We start from the raw sequence: 23739 nt of genomic DNA, 5'->3' as shown, positions 1-23739 counted from the left end.
TAAGCTGATAACACTCAAACAATTCTAATTTCTCGTATCTTTATTGAACACACTGATTAAACATTCACAGTGCTGGAGGAAAAAGTAAGTGAACGCTTGCAGTTAATAGCTGGCTGAACCTCGTTTGGCAGCAATGATTTCAAGCACCTTTGGTAGCTTTGGATCAGACCTGCACAACATTCAGGAGAAATTTTTGACCATTCATTCCCCTTTACAAAACTGCTTAAACTCAGACATATTCGTAGGATGCCTGTTGTGAACAGCTCTCTTGAGGTCATTCCACAGTATCTCTATGGGGTAAAGGTCTGGGCTCCAAAAGCGCATTTTCTTTTTCTGAAGCCAGGCTGTGGTAGATTTACTTTGATGCTTAAGGTCATTGTCCTGTTGCATTACCCAACGTCTGTTGCAACTGGCAGACAGCTACCCTGACATTATCCTGTAGGATATTTTGGTAAACTTGGGTATTCATTTTCCCCTCAATGAAGGCAAGTGGTGCAGGCCTTGAGGCAGCAAAGCAAGCCCAACTCATAATGTTCCCTCCACGAATCAACTTTTGTTCCATCAGTCCACAAAACATTTTCCCAGTAGCACTGCGGTTTGCCACATTGCTCTTTGGCAACCTTCAGGCAAGCAGCAGTGTTTTTTTTTGAAGAGCAGCGGCTTCTTCTGTGGTGTTCTGCCATCGACACCCTGCCTGTTCAAAGACTTATGTATGGTAGACTCCTGAACAGGGATGTTTGCTAGTTCCAGTGATTCAGCATTGTGCCTCAGTAGTCATCTTGGCTTGGAGCCCACTTCTGGAAAGAGTAGCCACAGCACTGAACTGTCTCCAATTATAGACATTTTGTCTAATTGTCAACTAACAATTACAGCCAAGTTAGGACAGCCTAACTTGATTGGATGACAGGGGAGTATTACAGGCAGCCTCCGCTGCACCGCTGTGCCACCTACTGACCCGATCGACTTGGCCGAGATGCAAGGGGAGAGGACAGGGAGAGGCCAGCGGTGCCCGCTCATTAAGACTGCTCTGGGCGGTGCCTCCCCCCCCCTTCAATGCGGCTCCACACTCGCCCTCAGCTTATTTCCAATCGCCTAATGCGAGCAGGCAAGTGTAAATTTTGAGGGCTGATTTAAAGGATGTGTCTATTTTTAATGTTGCCCTTGAGACTGCAAGAAAGGACCCTCTGCCTGGTGTAAGGTATTTTTTACATTTTGCATTGGTACATGTCCCCTATTGCAGTGCCCAGCTTCCTGTGCCTTTTGGTTTTTAAACTACTTCAACTCTCCAGACATACATACCAAGAATCCCCATTTTTAAAAGTTTTCTATGATTGTATTAATGTATGTGTAGCCATGGTGTTAGCACTACTGACAAACAATCCGCCAAATTACCCCACTGCCAGACTTCATGCATCCTTTTCAGAGACAATGAACAGTCTTTTGCAAGCTTTGTTTTTTTGTTCCTAAGAGTTCTCCATCCATCCATCACCGTGTGAGGGACAGAAACATCACTTTTGGACGTGTAAAAGTAATGGTCTTAGATCTCTTCACCTCCTGCCCAAAACTTGCTTCCTCTTGTACAACTGGTTTCCTCCTGCACAACTTGTAATTACTTTGAGATATAACACATCCTCTTCTAATGGGTATGAAGAACTCAGTCTGAATAAGCCCCTCTACTGGCTCTGGTGACTCGCTGTTACTAGGCCTGAGGCCTGCGGAACCTCTCCCTGGAGGCCTAGTAGGTTAAAGTCTATCTTCTAGCAAATGGACTACTGCTCCCAGCCAGTCCAACTTGCAAACCATGTGCCACACTGATTTGACACACATCCCCACAGTCTCTCCTCTGATCCAGGACTCTTCACCATCCACCACGTGCATAGTAAAGACTCTGCTAGTGACTGTGTAGAAGCAGAGCTCCCTTACAGAATCCCTGGCACCTCCAGCCATCCACTGTGGTAACACTCACTTTCCTTCCAGCCCTGAGTCCTTGATGGGGAACTTGTCTGGACCATGGGTTCCGACAGCTTCTCCTGCCCCTCTGCTTCAGGAGTTCCCTTCCACTGACCGTGTGGTGACAGAGACATTTCCAATGACCGTGTAGAGGCACTGTTCCCTCACAGTTCTCCCCGGGCCTCCTCCTGCGATCGCTACACCCCCCCAGATGGGTGTGTGCTCCTGTGGCTGTCTAGCACTCCATTCCTCACGTCACTCAGTTGACTACTCCTGTCCAGCAGCATGTGACCTCAGCATATATAGGAGGCCCTCCCCCTGCCAATGCCAGTTAGGGATTGGTCAGGGCTCCCACATGTGCTGCCTGCCACTCCAGCTCTAGGCCCAGCCTCCTCTTCCAGAACATTCTACGTGGAAGCAGGGAAGGCGCCTCAGAACTGGAGCACAGGTGGTCACACCCACTGCTACTCTAACCACTCCCAGCCCCCAGATCAAAAAAGACAGGCCTAGCTTGTGTGCGATGTATGTGTGGAGTGTTACGTAAATTGAGAGTGCTATATGGGTAGTACCTTAAAATAAAAAAAATAGGGATAATTGTAGACACACCCACACTCACTCAGGTTGAACTGGATGGACTGGTGTCTTTATTCAACCTTACTAATTATGTGACTATGTGAGCTTGCAGCTAAGGCCTGCCTAAATTTGCCTGTGCTGAACAAACCTAGTAAAATAACCCTTATTAGAACCTACCTTCTGGTAGAAGGTGCTACATTTGGTAGTGTACAGAGGGTAATTAAGAGAATTTATGTTGAACTTGGACCCCTCGAACACCATTTTGCTTTACCTAGCCACTCATGATCTGTCTCCCTCTATCCTCAAAATTGTTTTATCAACAAGGGTGGTCTTTATTGAAGAAAAGTCAGTACATAATATACAGTTTGCAAAGAAACAATATGGTAGGTACACAGGCATCACATGGTCTCCATAGGTAGGGAGCAGTGAACAGCACAAAAATAGTAAACCAGGTATATGAAGACATTAAAAAGGGGGGGGAGCAGGGGGGGGGGGGGCCCGCACCATACCACATGACACACAATCATAAACAGCTCATATAGGGTCAGTCCATGGCTGCCATACTCTTGTGAACTTCCGAGGGCATCCTCTATTTATATAGGTCAACTTATACATAGGCAGGACCGCATTGATCGAGTCCTCCCAAGTCCCCACTGAAGGAGATCTAGGAGAACTCCATTTCAATAAAATTTCCTTTTTTGCATAGTAAAACAAGTGACACCAGCAACTTTGTGTATCTAGGCCTCCGATCATCATCATGTATACCCAGCAAGGCCATCTCAGGTGTTAGAGGTATTTGTAACTGTAGACCGGTATTAATGGTTTCCCCAACAGCAGCCCAATAGCGGGACAGTTTAGGGCAGGACCAAAACATGTGAATATAGGAACTGTCAGGAGATTGGCAGCGCAGGCAATTCGGGGATCTCTGAGGATATATTCTATGCAGTCTCTGAGGCGTGAGATATATCCTATGTAAAAATTTTGTTTGAATTAATTTATCTTTAGAGGATATTACCAGTCTAGAGCTATCTTCGAAGTATTCCTCCCAAGCCTCACTATCTAATGTTGGGACCTCAGCCACCCACTTGTTCCAGAGTGTATCCATCTTTGGGGAAGTTCTTCTAAGGAGGGTCAGATAAATTGTGGACAGGGGCTTGACTAAGCCCTCCTGAGCCAGCAAAGTCTCAACCTCATCAGATTCGAGAACTGGAGGTATGGGGAACTGTGCCCGGAATGCATGTTTTAGCTGATGGTAGCGGAATAACATCCACCCAGGAAGATCATATTTGCTCCTCAACTCCTGAAAGGATCTTAAGGATCCATTCGACACAATATCTTTCAGAAGTTTAATATTGTATCGGGCCCAAATCCTCGGGTCAGGGATTGTTCTAAAGTGTGGGAGCAATGGATTCCCCCAAAGTGGGCAGAAGGGGGACCAACGGTTGGGAGAAAGAAACCTCTTTCTAGCCACATTCCATACCCTAAGAGTGGCCCTGGCTGGGGTCGGCAAGGAAGGATAGGGCGAGGCTCCCCGATATATCAGGTTACCCAATTCCCTGAGCGAGCCCACAATCGCTGCCTCTAGGCAGACTGCGGCATTCGCTATAGATTGCTCCAGCCACCACCTAACCGTAACCAGCATGGCCGCCCAATAATACAGTAGCAGACTAGGTAAAGCCAGGCTGCCACACTCAACAGGGAGCTGGAGAGTCGATCTAGCCAACCTAGGAGGAGATCTCTGCCATAAAAAAGTTCCAATACAGCTATCTAGATCCCGGAAAAAAGATTGGGGTATCCATAATGGACAGTTCCTGAAGATATAAATACATTTTGGAAGATAAATCATCTTCAGGATATGTATCCGTCCCAGTAAATTCAATTGCAGATTCGCCCATCGAGAGCAATGCTCCTTGAGCCTTGTCACTACGGGCTGGAGATTGAGACGCTGAAAAGACTGGGGGTCCCGTGTAACCTTAATACCCAGATATACAAATTCATCCACCCATTTTAGTGCGGTCTGTGCCGCTGATTGTCTGGCCTGGGTGTCAAGAGGGAACAGGACAGATTTGCCCCAACTGATGCGGATGCCAGAAAACTGTCCAAATTGATCAAAGGCCTCCAGGGCAGCCTTCAGGGAAGGACCAGCGTCGTGCAGGTACAACAAAGTGTCATCCGCATATAACAAAATTTTTTCCTTCAGGGGGCCGACCCGTAGACCTTTAATAGTGTCAGATTCCGTGACTAAAACTGCTAGGGGTTCCAAGGCCAGCGCAAAAAGGCTGGCAACCCTGTCGGGTCCCCCTCTGGAGGAGAAAAAAGTCAGAGAGGGTGTTATTCACCCGTATTCTTGCCTTAGGGGTTTTGTACAGCAGCTCCAGCCAGCGTAAAAAACGAGGCCCAATTCCAAATCTCCGCAACACCTCCCACAGGTATTCCCACTCTACGGAGTCAAAAGCCTTCTCCGCGTCCAGAGAGGCTATGACTCTAGTGCCCACATTACTGTGAGAGGCTACCAAGTTCAGAAACAACCGACGGATATTGATATCCGTGCCCTTCCCCGGCATGAACCCCGTCTGATCCACATGAATGAGATCCTCAATTACCTTACCGAGTCTACGGGCCAAGACTTTTGCTAGTAACTTAGCATCCGCATTAATCAAGGAGATAGGCCGGTAGGAGGCACACTCCTCAGGATCCTTGCCAGGTTTGGGCACCAATACCACTATTGCCTCAGACCACGACTCTGGTAAGGAGTCCAGGTTAAAGGATTGCTGCATTAGTGAAGTGAACTTGGGGGCCAGGAATTCCTGGCAAACAGTATAAAAATCGATGGGAATTCCATCGGCCCCTGGAGCTTTCCCAGATTGCATAGAGCCTAGTGCCTCCTGTACCTCTTCAAGTGATATATCTCTATCCAGTTCTACACTTTTATCCTTCTCTAAGGAGGGGAGCGGGATCCGGTCTAGATAACTAAGCAGTTCAGACCTGTGAAAATTTACTTTAGAGGAGTAGAGGGATTGGTAAAAAACAAGGAATCTAGCACTATTTTCACTGGGGCTGTTAGAAGACTACCATCTAGGTCCCTTAGTCTACCAATGTGAGTCGCGGCATGTTGGCCCTTGGCCAGCCAGGCCAACAGCCTCCCGTTTTTGTCCCCGTATTCTAACACTCTTTGGGCACTATCGAGCATAGACTTCTTAGTAAGTTCAACTCTAAATAGGGACAACTCACGCAAGGTATCCTGCCAGGGGACATAATGCCCCTGGTCGGGGGATCGAACATATTCGGCTTCTTTTATTTTTGCTTGTTCCTCCAATTGCCTCAGGGACTGCACAGACTGCCTTTTTTTTTTCAGCTATACGAGACGTATATTCACCCCTGAGCCATGATTTAAGAGTATCCCATAACACTAGAGGGCCAGCAGAATCCACACTAGCTATCCAGAAAGCACACAGAGCCTCCTGCATCTCTTCTTGAATATCCGGATCCGCAATCCAATATTTGGACAACCGCCACACCCCCACCCCCTCCACATCTGAGATCCTAAATGTGACAGACACCGGAGCATGATCTGAGATTCCTCGTGAGAGGATCTCCGCCGAGACCACTCTGCGCAGCAAAGCAGGAGAGGCAAATACCAGGTCAATGTGGGATAGGGTCCGATGTGTGGTGGAAAGGCAAGTGTATTCCCTATCGGATGGGTGAAAATGTCGCCAGACATCCATCATATGGAAGTTAGAGGCCCAACGGGCCAGGCTCGGCTGTTGTACTCTAGAAACATGCTGCCTGTCCATCTCCGGAAAGGGAGCCATATTAAAATCTCCAGTAATCAGAACCTGGTCCACATTATATAGCGTGATCTGTTGCATCAGCCTGTGTAGCACATCTATGTCAGCTGGGGGGGGGAGATAGACCCCCACTATTACAATTGGTATCCCCGATATCAGGGCGTGCAGGAGCACATATCTACCCCCTGAATCCAGCTTAACATCTAAGAGCTGAAATGGTAAGGCCTTATGCACCAACACACTTACTCCTCTAGCATAATTGGAATAGGGAGCGTGGTAATGTGCCCCGACCCAAGCATGCTTGAGGCTCAATATCCGGGATCCCATCAAGTGTGTCTCAACAAGAATACACACCTGCGGACGCAATTTCCTCAAATAGTTGAGCACCAGCGAGCGCTTTATAGCGGAGTTAAGGCCTTGCACATTCCACGTTATCACTAAACAGTTAGCCATATTGTATGCACGGCAATATAATGGAGGGGGAGCATGCACGCTGCCCACCCACAGCTTCTCGCGAGAGGACACCACGCACGGCCCCATTCACAGCACAACCCTCCCGAGGTACACCCACATAAGTATTACCATCTATATGAACACGATATGCATCAAGCAAATTCTTCAAAAGACCAACTTTAAAAACATAACATATGTATAACTTTAACACCCAAACCAGGACATCAAATGTCCCCACCCCGCACACCTCTGAACAGTGAGGAGCGCTTGGATCCCAAAAAACCCATAGTCAATGACTATAACAGTAAAGTTGGGGACGTGAGTCCGAGATTAGACGCTACTGCATCACAATGCCAAGGAGGCGAATCTGAGTGTAATAAAAAATAAAAAATAAGGGGGGGAGACTCATCCCTGAGCAATGGAGTAATATACACCAGAGGGTAGAGTAAACAGGGGCACATTCTTGAACGTTTATTGCATCTTACATCCAGCTGAAATTTGCAAAAGCAGTAGTCATGAAAAAACCATCAGGTAACCCAGAATAACAGGAGGAACATTCATGTAGACCTGTGACCAACAAGATTATCCAGGGGTCAGACACACAAAGGACACCTAGTTGAGTCAGACCGTTGCCAGACCTGGATTCAAAAAGGAACAAGCCCTTCACATGTGTTTCCTCCGCAAGGGTATTTCACTGGAGTAATAGTATATGTAACATAAGAAAAAGGGCACAGACATCCGAAGGAAAAAAAAAAAAAAAAAACAGGCAGGCCTGACCCATTAACAGCAATTAGGAAGGATGATCCAAACTGCAGTAGGACGGTATAACAGCACCTTACGGAGGTAGGGACTCCAGCCAGGCAGACGCATCTTTAGGGTTGGTTAAAAAACGGACCATCTCGCCATCCACAACCCGGAGCTTCGCTGGAAACAGGATACTGTATTTGATACCTTTCTTCCGCAGGCCGGCCTTAACAGCATCGAAGGAGCAGCGTTGTCGCTGGGTTTCTATAGTGTAGTCCGGGAACAATAACAGTTTGGTGTTCCGATATGGTAGCTCACCCGCTGCCCGAGAGGCTCTTAGCAGTTCATCTCTATCCCGAAAATTAAGCAGTCGGAGGATGAGCGTGCGGGGAGGGGCACCCTCCGGACCAGGCCGAGGAGGCATGCGATGGGCCCTTTCCACTACAAAGTAGGGGGAGAGTTGTGCAGAAGGCAGCAGGCAACAATTCTTCAGTGAACAGGGCCGGCGTTCTTCCCTCAACTCCCTCTGGCAGCCCCACAATCCTTAGATTGTTTCTTCTACTACTGTTCTCCGCATCTTCGGCTCTATACTCAAGAGCCCTCACTTTTGTTTGAAGGGTGCGGATAGATGCCGTATGATCATTCACAGTGTCCTCCATCGAGCCGACCCAACGCTCCGCCTCAGAAACCCTGGACCGAATCTTGTCCAGATCTTGCCTCAATAAGCCCACATCAAGTTGGACCTCTTCTATCTTAGAAGCCAGCATTGATTGACAAGTGGTGATGGCAGATTGGCAAGAGGTAATAGCTGCCATGATGTCTGGTAATCCCGGGGGAATTGTAGAAGGGTCCGCCTCGTGGTCGCCTCGCGACGCCATGTTTGTATGGTGCACAGGAGATCTCTGAGCGCAGGGGACCGGGCCGGTTTCTTCTGGTATATTCGGGGGAAATTTCAGTTTCTTACCCCGTTTTTGCCTGCCGGGAGTTCTGGAAGGCATCCAGATGCTTAGGGACCCTCCAGTGATCGCAGTTAAGATATACGGATAATTTGTAGAGAATACTCCAGGAGCTCACAGGGAACATGTCTGCTCAGTTCGCCATGTTGGCCACGCCCCCCCTCAAAATTGTTTTATATTAAAATGGAACTATAGGCAAAACTTTTTGAATAGATTAAGGGAGGGTGATTACCCCTGTCAGATTTCTTTTTTTTGTGCCATTTGTGTCCTCCAGGAAGTGAGAGGAAATCCCTGCAAAAGGTAGTAATCCCTTGGGGGCCCCTAGGTCACCAGAACTGGGTTTGGTGTTGTGTTCCAGGTTCCTCGAACATTCCAATAACATACTAGTAGGTATGGGCTTTTGCCTTAGTTACATATAGAATGTCTTTGGGTCCCTATATGAATGTACAAGGTGAATTAACTGTTAATCTGTGCTGGGCAAAGTGTGATGTGAATGGCAAACATGGATTTTGTAAAGTGCTGTACAGTTAATACTAGATAAACACAGGAAATAATTAACAAAAACTAGTAATTACAAAGACTTAAGAGGCAAGGCTGGGAATATTTACTAAGGCTCAATCAACATAATAAATGGTTTAGAAAAATTATTGCTTTTCATAGTGCCAAATCTGCAAATGTTTGATGGATTTTCTGGGAGAAAACTGCACTGGGTCTTTTTTTCATGCTGACATGCTCTCATGTGTTCTATTTTTTCCAGTTTCATTACAGGAAAATTTCATGCTCTAAGACATTATCTGTTTTGGCAAGTTTTTTTGCTGTGCTCACTGAAATAAATTAACTCAAAGCAAAACTTGCCAGAAACAAGCCAATAACTTAGGCCTTCTATACTGATACTCTGATGACTCAGAATATGATTTAAAGCACAGAAACTATGATCCAGTACCAAAAAAATAGCTCTGGCACCTAACAAATTTGTTGCTGCTGCTATTTATAAAACACTGATCGAGCAGAAAGATAATTGAAACAGAAAATAAATGCCAAAAGGCTTAAACTACAAAATGCAAACTATGCATAGCTCTACATATGAGATAGAGTGAACTTGTTTTACAAAGTTTAAAGAAAATATGTCAGAAGCATGTAGGTTGCCATTGCTGACCTTTCTTTCTGAAAATTTTAATTTTCTTGGTATTACGCAGAACCTTTTTCTTTAGTAAATTAAAGTCGCTGATGGGAACAGGCAAGAAACAAAGCACTTCAGATTTTTCTGTGATTTTCTTGAACTACTTGTCCCAGGTCATTGGTTTGTCTTGAAGTCTTGAAATCAGTGGGTTAACATACTACCCAGCCAAGTAGCATTTTCAGAAGGAGGTTAACAATGACAACCTCATATTTCTTTCAAGTTTTGTGTAAACAGACACTAGTCAAAAAGTCTTATTTCTAATAGGTTGTAGAGACTATCCACTGACTACATATAAAATCCTTTACTCTTTGTCTATTTGTCCTTGGTGATTGGTAGACTAAAACTAAACAGCTATATATGCGATACATTTTGCTAATCACCTTTATGAAGTCTCTCTGATTGGTGGATATTCCTTATCTCCAGAAATGCCCCGTACACACGAGCGGATTTTCCGTCGGAAAAAACTTGGATGGTTTTTCCGACGGAATTCCGCTCAAGCTTGCCTTGCATACACACGGTCACACAAAAGTTCTCTGAACTTTCGACCGTCAAGAACGCGGTGACGTACAACACTACGATGAGCCCATTACAGGCAGGAACTCACAGGTCCCTTTAATTGTAGCTCAAATGCAGTGAAACAGCATGTTACTTCTCCTCTGGGGCCACTGATCCCAGCACCACCTCTTCAGGCACTGCCAGCCTTCCTGGCTGCCTCTCCACACCAGCCCACCCGGCTGACTCTCAAGAGATCTCTTGGGGAAGGGCTGAAAACTTAAGCACACCACTGTTATTAAGGGAGACTGGCTACATGTGGCAGTCTCCCCCCTTTGTCAGTCCCCAACAGCATTGCACTACTCACTCTGTCCTCTCTTGCTCCCGTGCCTCCAGGAAGACTTCATCCTTTGTGTTTTAGCAGGATTCTTCCAGCACTCAAGCCCCAGCCCAAGGCAGGACACCCCCCCAGACTAGGGGGTACCCCTGAGGGCCACCGACATCCTCCTCAACATCTTCCACCTGAATGCCCCTGCTGGCATGGTCAATGTCTAATTTTGGAATTATCTCACCCTCCTGTCGGCCCACTGCTGGGAATTGGCCAAGGCTCCATAAATATTAAAGGGAGCACCTCCTAACCCCCACCCTCTAATTTTAGAAGATTCTCCTGCCAGGATGAGTCATCCAGCCCTGAACTTTAATGAACCCTGACCCAATTAGGACTCACCAGCTTAAATGTGAGTCAAAGTATGATTTGCCTACACTCACTTCTAGCACACACTAGAGGGTGCTACACACCTCTTTCCTTAATCTCCCTGGGGTTTGTCAAGCATACCTGCTCTGGGGAGTTATAGAAAGCAGCAGGAGTCCTCCATTTGGAGTAAACAGCCAAGAAGTAAGTGTTGTTATTGAAACGTTGATCATGATGTGTTACTAATACTTGAACTTTGAAACAAAGAGTTTCAGCTGTTTATTCTGCACAGAAAAATGTTCCTCTAAAGAAATTTCAAAAATTAATAACAATTGTGTGGATATTGATAAAATTCCTTATGCACCATAAAAGAACACCTGGTTTGAAAGAAATACAATTACTTTAGAATTGGAAGAGGGTGACTAAAGCCAAAGAGGGGTCGAGAGTACAGAAATGGTGAAGATAGTAGGAGCCAAAAAGACTAAGCTTAATCAGACAACATGAAGTCCTTCATGCTGGTAAGCAGGAGTCCTCCCCAGTGAAGCACAAGAAAAGAGAGATGAGTGATCTGCATGTTTGCATGAGGTAGACACTGGAGAGGGGGAAGTGCCAGGGAGGCCGATCCAGGATTGGAGCATCCCAATAAGTACGCTCCATTGAGTGACATTGGTGAAACCAGTCAGGGACCAGCACTGCTGGAGCTGAGGGACTCTCCTAGCTGCCAGGGGAAGAACTCCTCCAGTGAGCAGATTTGTGCCAAAGTGTTCAGCAAGAAAAGACCGTCTCTGAGGCCTGAGCTGAAAGACCTGGAACAAGCTCTGCGGAAACAGAAAGAACTGGTGAGTTCTCTGAAGGAGAATCGTGGAGCATTTAAAGAAAAATATAAGAATGAAGAAAGATTCAGCCAAATGAGAAGAGGAGCCGCTTCCTGCATGGAGGGTGAGGAGACCAGTGAGGAGATGCAGGTACAGACAGTAGAGAGTGAGAAAGTGGGCCGGAGGATGAGCCCAGCTCTTCAACACCTCAGACATCTGCTGAGTCCTCAATGGTGGAGGCCTCTGTCCCCTTCACTCCCCAGCAATGTGGAACATCTGAGCAGGAGGTTAAAAGTTCTGGCATGCTGGATTTCATCAATAAACTTGAATCCCCTCGAGGTGTGGCTTCCCAGGATGGCGAGGAAAAGATGGATGCCGTTCCTAGCCCTGTGGAAGAAAGACCTGTGGAGAGACAAGGTGCAGGTACAGTGTGTGTGCAGGATGATGATGTGAACTTTAATGACAATGTGCTTGCTGAGGGTTGTAGTGCTGCAGGCAGTCAGCCCAGACCCATAGACAATACACAGCATGCAATAACATCTGCTAATAACTGTCAGCTTCAGTCTGCAGAGAGGTCCATGGACAATACAGAGACTTTGCCTGGGCCAGGCACAGCGGCTGTTCCTGTGAATGGTGGAGGAGATGCTGGGTGCAGTAGTGCTACAACTTTCCAGGAGTCTGCAGCAGCCATGACTGTGATTGATCCCAGGATTGAAGCTGTGTGTTCATGGGAGGGGGAGGGTCCTGCCTCTAATCAGAAGACTGCTATCCCAGCTGATTCAGACTCTCTGCCAGCAGGTTTGAATGTGTCTAAGGACAAGACTGCAAATGCTGCTGGTGTAAGAAAAACTTATGCTGGTGTTGCTGCTACAGGATCTGGGAAGGGGCAGCAAGCAGGGAAGGAGCATGAAAATGTTTTATCTTCCTTCCTGTTTAAAAGGAGGAATGTTGTCCAGTTAAAATGGGAAGGCGGTGGAATCTCCCCACATAGGAGGACGGTGGTGGATAAGATTCTGCAGATGGAGTTTACACCCACAGATATCTTCGCCCTGATCAGTCCGGCAGGTTCCTATGAGTATGATTTGTCCTTTATCCGTCCGGAGTCCTTGGACATATTTTGGGAGAAGTATGAACACGTGTGTAGGGGCCTGCTGGACTGGAAAGGGCTCATCCCAAAGCTTGTATCACGCCAGCCCCTCATTAAAATGGTCACAATTTTGGTCCGCAATGAATCCATACCAAAAGGGGATTTATCTGTACGGTTGAGGAGGTATGGAGACGTTCTGAGCCCCCTAAAAAAGATTGTGGACAATCGGGGAATATGGACGGGGGGATGGTCTGTGCAGCTAAAATTAAAAGTTGTTGATAATGTCATCCAGCATCTGCCATCCTCAGCTTTCCTGGGGAGGGACAGGCTGACCATCTTCTATCCAGGCCAGCCAAAGCTCTGCAATAAGTGTTGAGATAAAGGACATCTTGCATCCTCCTGTCCAGTGATGAAGTGCTCTCTGTGTCAGGGTATAGGACATTTGATGAAGGACTGTAATATTATCAGGTGCAATCTGTGCAATGCGGTGGGACATCCTTACAGTCAGTGTCCTGAGGCAATGCACAACAATCCTGAGCTCATGAGAGAGTTCTTCCGCATGGACCGAGGCAGAGCACTGGGGCACCACAGATTGGGGAGACACATTAAGTATTGGCACAGACTCAGATGGACTCACAACAGACACCCCAGCTGCTGAGCTCCGAGCATCTGTGGTGCCCCAGTCTGTGCCAATACCTAATGTGTCTGTGTCTCCCCAGTCTGTGCATTTACCCAGTGTGCCCGTGTATTCTGTAGGTAAGGTATCAGTTGCCAAAAATGTGTCCAATCCTTCTGTGTCTGTGTCTTCTAAAATTGCAGAGGCAGCAAGAGGTGCTGAGGCATGTGCGTCAGGTGTGGTGCCAACCCCCCTCCCCCGACGCTGCAGGGTTTCTATTGAGGATCGTGGGGTGCAGAGGAGTGGGGAAAATGGTGGAGAGGCTGGCCTGGAGGTAGATAAGGGAAGGGGGAGTGGGGGGGGGGGGGGAGTGAATGGGAGGGTAGGGGTGGGGAGGCTGTTGAATCTGGTTTGTCTAAGGATGATATGGAGTGGTTGGAGGATAGGAGGAGGGGCAAAAGAAGGAAAAAAAGGGGTCCAGTTACCTTAAATCCTAAAGTGTTGCCTTTGGAAAATAAGTTTAAGGTCCTTTCAGATGATGAGGATGAATGGGACTCATTGAGTTCTGCATCCTCTATGGAGGATGAGTGCCAGGGTGCAAGGAAGCACGCTGGTTCTCCAGGGAGAGGGAGTAGTCAGGCTAAGAAACGGCTGCCTCAACTACCCTAATGGCAGTTCCCACTCCGTTAAAAGTGGCAACCATTAATGTTGCCAGCTTAAGATCAGTAAGTGCTCATCATATGGCCTTATTTTTGCTCAGCGAGTTTGATGCTGACATTTTGTTTTTGCAAGAAACCCATCTGAGTAGTCTGGCCGCTATACGTCTGGCAAAGAAGGAGTGGAGACGTGGTCCCTCATTTTGGTCTCTTACGGCCGAGCCTTACAGCGGAGTTGCAGTCCTTTTTTCTGGTATGGTAACATGCCGGCGGGTAATTGAGGTAGAGATAGGGAGATGCATGGTCTTAGACATCTCTGTGAAGGGGCAGGACTTGCGCCTGATTAACATCTATGGTCCCCAGACGAAGTGGGACAGGAAATGCCTCTTTACAAAGATTAAGCCTTTTCTTTTTACGGCCCAGCAGGTTATCTTTGGAGGTGATTTCAACACCATTACTAGGTCTAAAGACAGGAGAGGTTTCAGAGATAAGCTGGGCTATGACACCCTTTTTCTTAATACGATAGTCAGGGAAGCAGGTCTGGTAGATGCACACACTAAGCGCTGCCCAGACAGCACGGGGTTCACTTTTCAGTGAGGTAGTAGTCAGAGTAGGATAGATAGGTTTTTTTTAAAGGGAGACTCCACTTTTTCGGCACCTGTGTGTCGGGCAGTGGAGTTTTCTGATCACTGTATTCTATCTGTGACTCTGAATGCCCCAGACATGCCACCTAGGGGGAGGGGTATCTGGAGATTGAATTCGGCCCTCCTGGAAGACGAGAGAGTAAGACAATCCTTTGAGGATTTTTTCAAGCACAGGTAACGATCCTAGACTTTTGCAACAGCAAGTCAGAATGGTGGGAGCTTGTTAAACAGTGGACTATTGGGCTTTTCAAGGCCATAGGAAGAAAGAAGCAGCAAGATAAGTATATCACCTACCAGCGTTTGCGGAGGAAACTTGACCGCCTTGTTTCGAATGGAGGAGATTCTGGGGCGATCTCTGAGGTGAAGCTCCTCCTTAGGAGACATCAGTATGACCAGCACGCCTCTTTGGTTCAGGAGAGGGATTACGGGAAATACCATTCGCCTGACCCTTACCAGAATTGTAAACAGAACGTAGCAGTTAAAACGGTCAATGGCCTGAGGGACAGTACGGGCTCTCTGACGAAGTCTAGGTCAGGGATCCTGGAGGTTGTCAGGTCATACTATGCCGATCTCCTGGGAGGAAGGAACCTTGATCGGACAAGGATGTTGGGTTTTTTTGGACTCTACACCAGGACTGGAAAGTAATGTTCCTTTGATGAATTTGACAGATGAAATCACTGCAGATGAGGTAATCCAGGCTATTGATAAACTAGCCATCAAGAAAACTCCAGAGCCAGATGGTTTGACAGCCGAGTTCTATAAATGTTTTAAGACGATCCTGGCTCCCTACCTTGCGGAGGTTTTTAATGGCTGTTTGAATTAGGGTTCTCTCCCTCCCTCCATGAGGCAATCTGCAGTGATCCTTCTGTCAAAGGGTAAAGATCCTTCGATGATTGGGAATTGGCGCCCCATTAGCCTTCTTAATGTCGATAGAAAGATACTGGCAAAGATTTTCTTCTGGCGATTATCACCATTTGCAGGCAGTTTGTTATCCCGCCACCAGCACTGTTCGGTCCAAGGTAGAAGCACTTTCTCAGCGGTGTTAGCCGTCCAGGAGGCCTTGGAGCGTTGTAGGGCTGCTGGTTGGGGTAAATTTTTGCTGACATTGGATCAGGCTAAGGCCTTTGATCGGGTTAATCATGAGTACTTGTGGCTCCTTCTTGACAAATATGGCCTGGAGGGGGGTTTCATTGATTGGCTCAAGATTTTGTACAAAGGGGCTGAAAGCTTTCCTCTAAATAATGGTTGGGTCGGGCAGCCCTTTGCGGTCGGCTCGGGTGTGCGTCAGGGGTGTCCATTGAGTCCTCTGCTATATGTGTTTGCAATCGACCCCTTCATTAGAAGGCTAGAGAGTGGACTTTTGTGTGGGGTACCTTTGGGCATCCCTGGTGAGCCTCCTTTGAAGGTTGTGGCCTATGCTGATGATGTTTCTGTTTTCATCCCTGGGACTGGGGAGGCGCAGGAGGTGGTCTCAGTGATAGGGCAGTATGCAGAGGCATCAGGTTCAAAGGTCAACCAGGACAAGTGTGAAGCTTTCTGGATGGGCGTCGAAGGTGAGAGCTTTGTTCTCCCGGATGACTTCCCGGAGCCCCAACAAACAATTTGAGTTCTAGGCATTGAATTCGGCCCAGGTGACTATGGTCATGCAAATTGGGTAAACAGGCTGGAGAATGCCGATGCCAAGGTGGCAAGCTGGAAAGGTTGGCAGCTTTCCTTGAGGGAAAAGGTTGATCTGATCAAGACTTACCTGATTCCGATTTTTCTGTATGTCAGTTTTGTTTGCATTTTGCCAGTTTCTCTCTATACCAGGATCTATAGTTGTTTCTTCCAGCTGTTATGGGGGAACAGAATAAACCTTGTCAAAAGGAATGTGACTTACCTTCCTAAGCGGGAGGGTGGTCTAGGGATGGTCAACCCTGTAGTCTTTTTCTCTCTGATGTTTGTGAAGTATAATCTAGGTAACATGGTGGCAGAGAGACCGCCTGGGTGGCTTGGTATTTTCCAGTCCCGGTTTAGGCCCTTTCTGCGAGACTGGGAAAATGGTGGACCAGTGAAAAGCCTGAGGGTCAAGCATTAACAGCTCCCGGCTTATGTTGCCCCGTGTTTGAAAATGCTTCGGCAGTGGCAAGTAACAGCAGGAGAAGTCAGATCTCTTCCAAGGAAACTTCTTGAGAAGCGGATCATGAGCTTTGCTTTTTGCGAGCCACTGGCCTTGAGGGATTGCCCAAGCCTGGTTTTGGGGGTGGGTTTGCGATTGATTAATTTGGAGAGAATCCCAATGAAGTTTAGGGATCAGGCTTCTCTTGCCTTTCATGGAAAACTATACGTGAAGGGCAACTTGAAGTTTCTTTCCATGAGTGATCGAGGCTGCCCGAGAATGGAGTGTGGAGGAGTGGTGGAGTCCATGGATCACTTTCTACTTCAATGCCCTTTTAATATAGAGGTGTACAAGAGGGTTGGGAGGGCTCTGAGTATACCCTTCCTCCCCCATATGAGTTATGCAGTGTGGGTGTATGGGGCATTCCAGACTCGTCGGGATTATGATTTAGTTAGTTTAGTTAGTCTAGTAGTCCGTTATTTCACGTGGAGGTATCCTTACGGAGTAAAATCCTCCTTGTCGAAGTGGTGGTGCAGGACATTCTGGGTGAGGTTGGGAAGATTCGGGGTCTTGAGAAAGGCAGGTGGCAGCAGGAGGCCTCGATAAGGGCGTGGAGGAATATCAGGACTCTGTAGCTGCTGCCTGTTGATCTCGGGGTGTGCGGCTTTTCTTTGTATTCTTGATTCACTCCCCTAGATTTTCAAGATCAAATCTATTTTTTGATAAAAGGCTACATGCATGGTGACGGTGATGCTCCTTAGTCTGGCTCTCCCATAGGGATTGTGTTGTGCGCAATTTGGTTTGTACCATTTATAATGTTCTTGTTTTGTATAATCATATTCAATTATTTTGTAAATATGTTTTATTTATTTATTATGGTTTTATTGTATATAAGTTGTTGTTTGTAAGATTTTTCAATAAACAAAATTAACTCCTCCATTGAGAGTGGGGGGGGGCAGCGAAGGGAAAGGAAAGACAGATTCTGGTGGTAGGGGACTCAATTCTTAGAAGGACAGAGAGGGCAATCTGTAACCAAGACCTGAAGCACCTAACAGTATGTTATCTACCGGGCGCTCGGGTTCGGCACATCACGGATCTTGTGGACAGATTACTGGGAGGGGCTGGGGAAGACCCGGCTGTCATGGTGCACGTTGGCACCAATGACAGTCAGAGGCAGATGGAGTGTCCTAAAGAACGATTTTAGGGACTTAGGAGCTAAATTGAGGAAAAGGACCTCCAAGGTAGTATTCTCAGGAATACTACCGGTACATCGAGCCACACCAGAAAGGCAGAGGGAGATTAGGGAAGTAAACAAGTGGCTGAAGAGCTGGTGTAGTAAGGAGGGGTTTGGGTTCCTGGAGGACTGGGCCGACTTCTCAGTCGGTAACCGGTACTATAGAAGGGACGGACTGCACCTAAATGAGGAGGGTGCAGATCTGCTGGGAATGAAGATGGCCAAAAAGTTAGAGGGGTTTTTAAACTAGGAGATGGGGGGGAGGGTCCAGAGGCAGAGATAGCCAGCGCGGAAGATATTCCAGAGGGTAGTATTGGGGGCATTAGTGGTAGGTTAACCAAAGCACAAAAACACAAAGTGAGTATAGTAGCAAGTCCTAGTTGCAATCTCCAAACACCCAATACGAGGACAATATGCGACCGGTCTAAACTATGTGGCATGTTTACCAATGCCAGGAGCATGGCAGACAAGATGGGTGAACTAGAGATACTGTTGTGGGGGCGTGGCCAGCACCTGGGATGTGAGGACGTGCTCAGCCTGAGCTCCGTCCGCACCGCACACATCCTGACCAGATCCTGCTATCCAGGCCGACATGCAAGGGTCCCATCAACCCCCACAGCACCCAGGGAGCACTGTGACCATCGGGGGATGGTCAAATACCGATGGAGGAGGCCCCGGGATTCGATCCGCCGTTACCGCCATGCAGGCCGCAGCAAAATGGCGCAGAGCAGCATGAGGGGATCACACAGCGACAAGCAGCCTCCACATCCACACCTTGGAAGCAGCTCAAGGGGAAGGGTGAGTTACAGAGATCCCCCCCTACCTTAAGCACAGAAGACCCTCTCTTGATCTCCCCTGCGGAGGGACAGGATCCTCAATCCCTCAGAACAGACAGGGAGGATGCAGGCCCTGCAGAGCCATCCCTAGCCCAGATCATGGCAGCCATCCAGCACAGCCATGCATCTCTCACCTCACAAATGGACACTATCAAGACAGAATTATCCTTTTTGAAACAGGATGTCCACAATATCCGCCATAGAGTGACTAATGCTGAACAACGTATTAGTGACATGGAGGATGAGGCACGTCCCTTGCAGAGCTCTATGAGGGAACTGCGGCAGGCTCATGAGTGCACTACAGATAAGATCACTGATATGGAAGACCGCTTAAGAAGAAACAACCTTCGCTTTTTGGGGTTCCCAGAGGGTGCTGAGGGCAAAACACCAGAAACATTCATGGAAAGATGTCTGTTGAATGAGTTTGGGGCCAACACCTTTTCACCAATGTTTGCCATAGAAAGGGCACACAGAATCCCCATGCGCCCTCTGCCACCTGGGTCCCCACCGCGTGCCATGATTATACAGCTGCTCCACTTCCGAGACAGAGAGGCTATTCTTAGAGTGGCTAGAGAGAGGGGCAAAGTTTCCTTTAATGGCAACGGCATCACCATTTTCCCAGACTTCTCCGTAGCTACTCAGAAGCAGAGAGCCACTTTCCTGGCAATTAAACGCAGGTTACGGGAGCTTCATCTTCCATATGGCATGTTATATCCTGTACGTTTGCGAATCATTTACCAGGGCAAGGCCTACTTTTTTATGGATCCCAGGGAGGCATCACAATGGGTGGACACTTTAGGAAATCCGAATCGCAGGAACCAGGATAGGAGATCTCCTCTCCGGTAGTGCATCACCCTGCATGCAGCCCACCAAGCTACCTTCACTATACCCCATTGCCGGTGGATAAGAGAAGCATGGAAATGAGGAGACCTGGAGGGGCCTTGTTTTTGTTTTGTTTATTTTACCGCCTCTACTTCATCTATCTTCACCTACACGCAGCTGATATGGGACTTTGTATCCTGCATCCCCTGAAGTAGAAGATACATACACCCCCAATCTACATACAGCCGATACGGGACTTTGCATCCTGAATTTCTCTGAAGTAGAAGATACCCCCGTGCTATTTTTGGATGCCAATCACTAGTATATCATCCTCTCTGTTCTTCCCTTCCATTTTTCTTTTATTGTTATTTTTTATCACTATGATTCTTCAGGCCAAGAGATACCACACATTTTTTTAATTTGTGCGGACAAATGCGGATGGAGACCCAGAGTTGTGGACTTTTACACGTCTCCGGAGACTAGTTGGTTAGGGGTCTGAGCCATGGCCCTCCTGCCAAATAGGTTTGGTTACGGGAATAAAGCTCTCATATGTTGGGGGATGGGAGCCGGGAGGGTTAGGAAGGGAAAATCTGTTGGGGAATCTTTTGAGCTGTTTTGCTTTAACGCCATGGTTATCTACAAACGGCACTGGTATTCAATTGTGTATGTATACTTTAATAATGCTTTTTTGGTCCTACAGTTTCTACAATCCAAAACTGAGATTCATGGATTGATGATTAAAATATCAGAGATGTTTATATTTTGGTCTATTTCTCAGGGCTCGCTGGACCTCGTCCGGGGATGGATTCTGGCGAGCAATGGGAAATGGGCTCGAGTAGTCATAAATTGTTTATACACATGTCTAAACTCCGTGTAGTTTCATGGAATATTAGGGGGCTTAACTCCAAGGTCAAAAGGTCATTGATGTTTGAATATTTGGCGAGACACAGCCCACACGTGATCCTCCTCCAGGAAACCCACCTACAGGGGTCAAGGGTAATGGCTTTAAAGAGAGCAAAATTGCCTATGCTATACATTCTACTTACTCCACGTATGCCAGAGGCACGTCTATCCTTATAGCAAAATCAGCACCTGTCACCATAAAACATATTAAAACTGACCCTAACGGGTGTTTTGTTATTGTGGTACTTGAATTATGGGGTAAACCCTATACGGTTACAAGTCTATATGTTCCACCACCCTTTACTAAATTGTTTTTCGACCGGGTAATGAGTTCCCTTTTGGCAATAGCAGAAGGCCCTCTGCTGATAGCAGGGAACTTTAACACAGTACTCGATAATTCTATAGACAGGTTCAAGTGCTCTACATTGCCCTCCACACCCCTATGCTCTTTTTTAACCCAATTTGACCTGGTGGAGACCTGGAGGTGGAAGCATGTGGACGGGAGGGAGTACTCGAGTCAGTCTGAGACGCATGGTACTCTGTCCCGGATTGATTTGTGTCTGGTTTCATCTGAGTTGCTGAATAGGGTGGTTGAGGCCAAATATCTCCCTAGGGCGGTGTCTGACCACTCCCCTTTAATGGTGGACCTTGCCTTGGGCCCCCCCACCTCATACCGCATGTGGCGACCATTGTGGCTAGCAGATCAAGTGGTGGTAGATCAAAGCACAGCGGAAATGAAAGCATATTGGTTGCGTAACCGTCAGAATGTCTCTGTCCCATTGACCTGGGATGCCTTTAAGGCCACCACGCGTGGCATCTTTGCGACGGCGATTGGGCAGGCCCGCAAGGCATCCCAGTCCAAATTAAAGGATGCGGAGAAAGATCTCAGGGCAGCAGAGGCCGCTTATTCCACAGCCCCTACCCCAGTGACATATAATACATGGAAACATAGATCCAGAGACCTGGATCTAGTCCTTTTAGAGCGCACTCAGAAGAAATTGCTGTATCAAAACCAGCGAATCTTCGAGTTTGGAGACAAAAATAGCCCACTACTAGCTTATTTATCTAGGCCTGATTATCAACCGTGCAGTATCCCAAGAATTAAGAATATAGTAGGTACAGTAGTGGAACAGAATGGGGAGATAGTAGATGGTTTTGCGAAATTCTACTCTTCGTTATATGCTACCAAAGCCCATTATACTATTGTAGAATTAGATGATTACTTGGCTGACATTTCGCTACCAAGGCTTCAAGAAGAGCAGGCCTCACTCCTTGACGATCCACTAACAGAGGAGGAGATTGGGGAAGCCATACAGTCCTTTGCCAGAAACAAAACACCGGGACTGGATGGCTTTCCCATAGAATGGTATATACAATTTAAGGAACTTTTAATACCTCATTTACTAAAAGTTTATAATTTTGCTATAAAAACAGGACAGTTACCGCCCTCTATGTCAGAGGCACTGATTGTCCTTATCCCCAAACCTCATAAAGACCATCTACTTTGTGAGTCATATAGACCAATATCATTGATTAACTCAGACGTTAAGATTCTAGCCAAGGTGCTCGCCCGGAGATTGAACTCAGTCATTACCACCATTATTGGGGCGGATCCGACTGAATTCATTCCAGGACGATCAACGTCCATAAATTTACGAAGACTGTTCACAAATTTGCAAGCCACCCATGATGTTGTGGGGACCAGAGCGGTGCTGGCCTTAGATGCGCACAAGGCATTTGATTCGGTCGAATGGCCTTATTTGCTGGAAGTCCTGGCGAAATTTGGGTTTGGAAATACCTTCATCAAGTGGGTTCAACTGTTATATTCAAAACCTACCGCTAGGCTACGGATAAATACATCAGTAACCGTTCCGTTCCTGATCAAAAGGGGTACCAGGCAGGGCTGCCCCCTATCGTCGTTGCTATTTGCAATTGCGATAGAACCTTTGGCGGCACTGATAAGATCCAGCGGGGAAATAAAGGGACTGACGATTGGGGGCCTAGAAGAGAAAGTGTCTTTATACGCTGATGACATGTTAATATACTTGGCGGACCCCCAGTCATCTCTCCCAACCCTGCTGGAAATTATTCGACAGTTTGGCCTCTTCTCAGGGTTTCAAGTTAATTGGGATATATCCCTATTGTTTAAGATAGATAAGGAGGCGGTGTATACACTCCCTCCCTCTTGCCCACTACAGATAGTTGACTCTTTTAGATACTTGGGAGTCATGATCCAACATCCTCTTTCCTCCTATATCAAATATAATCTAGACCCACTTATTAACAGAATGAAGACCACATTAAAGACATGGACCAACCTCCCCTTAACGATATTAGGTAGGATAAACATTTTTAAAATGATATTCCTCCCACGTTTCCTGTATCTCCTGTGTAACTCACCAGTATACGTTACAAAAATCAAATTTAAAGAGATTGATTCGATCCTTATCACTTTCATTTGGAAGGGGGGAGCAGTGAGAATTGCAAAAAATACTCTTCAACTGCCGGTGTTGGAGGGAGGGCTGGCATTACCATGCCTCCAGACATACTACATTGCCGCACAACTGGTTCATGCACATTGGTGGTTTTTCCCTGAAGCCAACAATGCGGCTACGGCCCTGGAAGCGGCCATACTCACCTCTTACGAATCCCTATAGTACCTGGTCCACCGTCTATCTCTTAGAGGGAGGGAAAGCACTAAAATCCTTGAAATGACTCTACGAATTATTAAACTAACTAAAATGCTGCCAGCTACAGAACATCGTACCTACTCGCCAAATACTCCATTATGGGGGAACCCAAATCTACAGGAATTCGCCCGTAGGACAGATGGGGAATACTGGTCGAAAAAAGGGGTAAAAACCATAATGCATTTGTTCTCAAACAATACGTTTCGGTCATTTGAGGAATTTTGCCAGGACTATCAGCTATCACGCACAGCCTACTTTCTTTACTTGCAAATATGCCACACGGCAACCACGCAGTTTGGGTTGCGCAATATAACTGTTCAATTATCTCCGCTAGAGCACTTACTAATAGATCCTTCTCATAACAAATTGGTCTCCACATACTATAAAACTCTATTGCACACCACAACGCTCAGACTCAGTAACACATTGATAAGTGGAAAGCTGATATCCCCGAGCTGACGGAGGACATCTGGCAGGACATACTTCCCCTCCAGGTCCCCTCTGTCATCTC

This window comes from Aquarana catesbeiana, linkage group LG11 (assembly GCF_042186555.1).
Source record: "Aquarana catesbeiana isolate 2022-GZ linkage group LG11, ASM4218655v1, whole genome shotgun sequence".
NCBI classification, from domain to species: Eukaryota; Metazoa; Chordata; class Amphibia; order Anura; family Ranidae; genus Aquarana; species Aquarana catesbeiana.
This window is presented reverse-complemented; position numbering follows the sequence as displayed.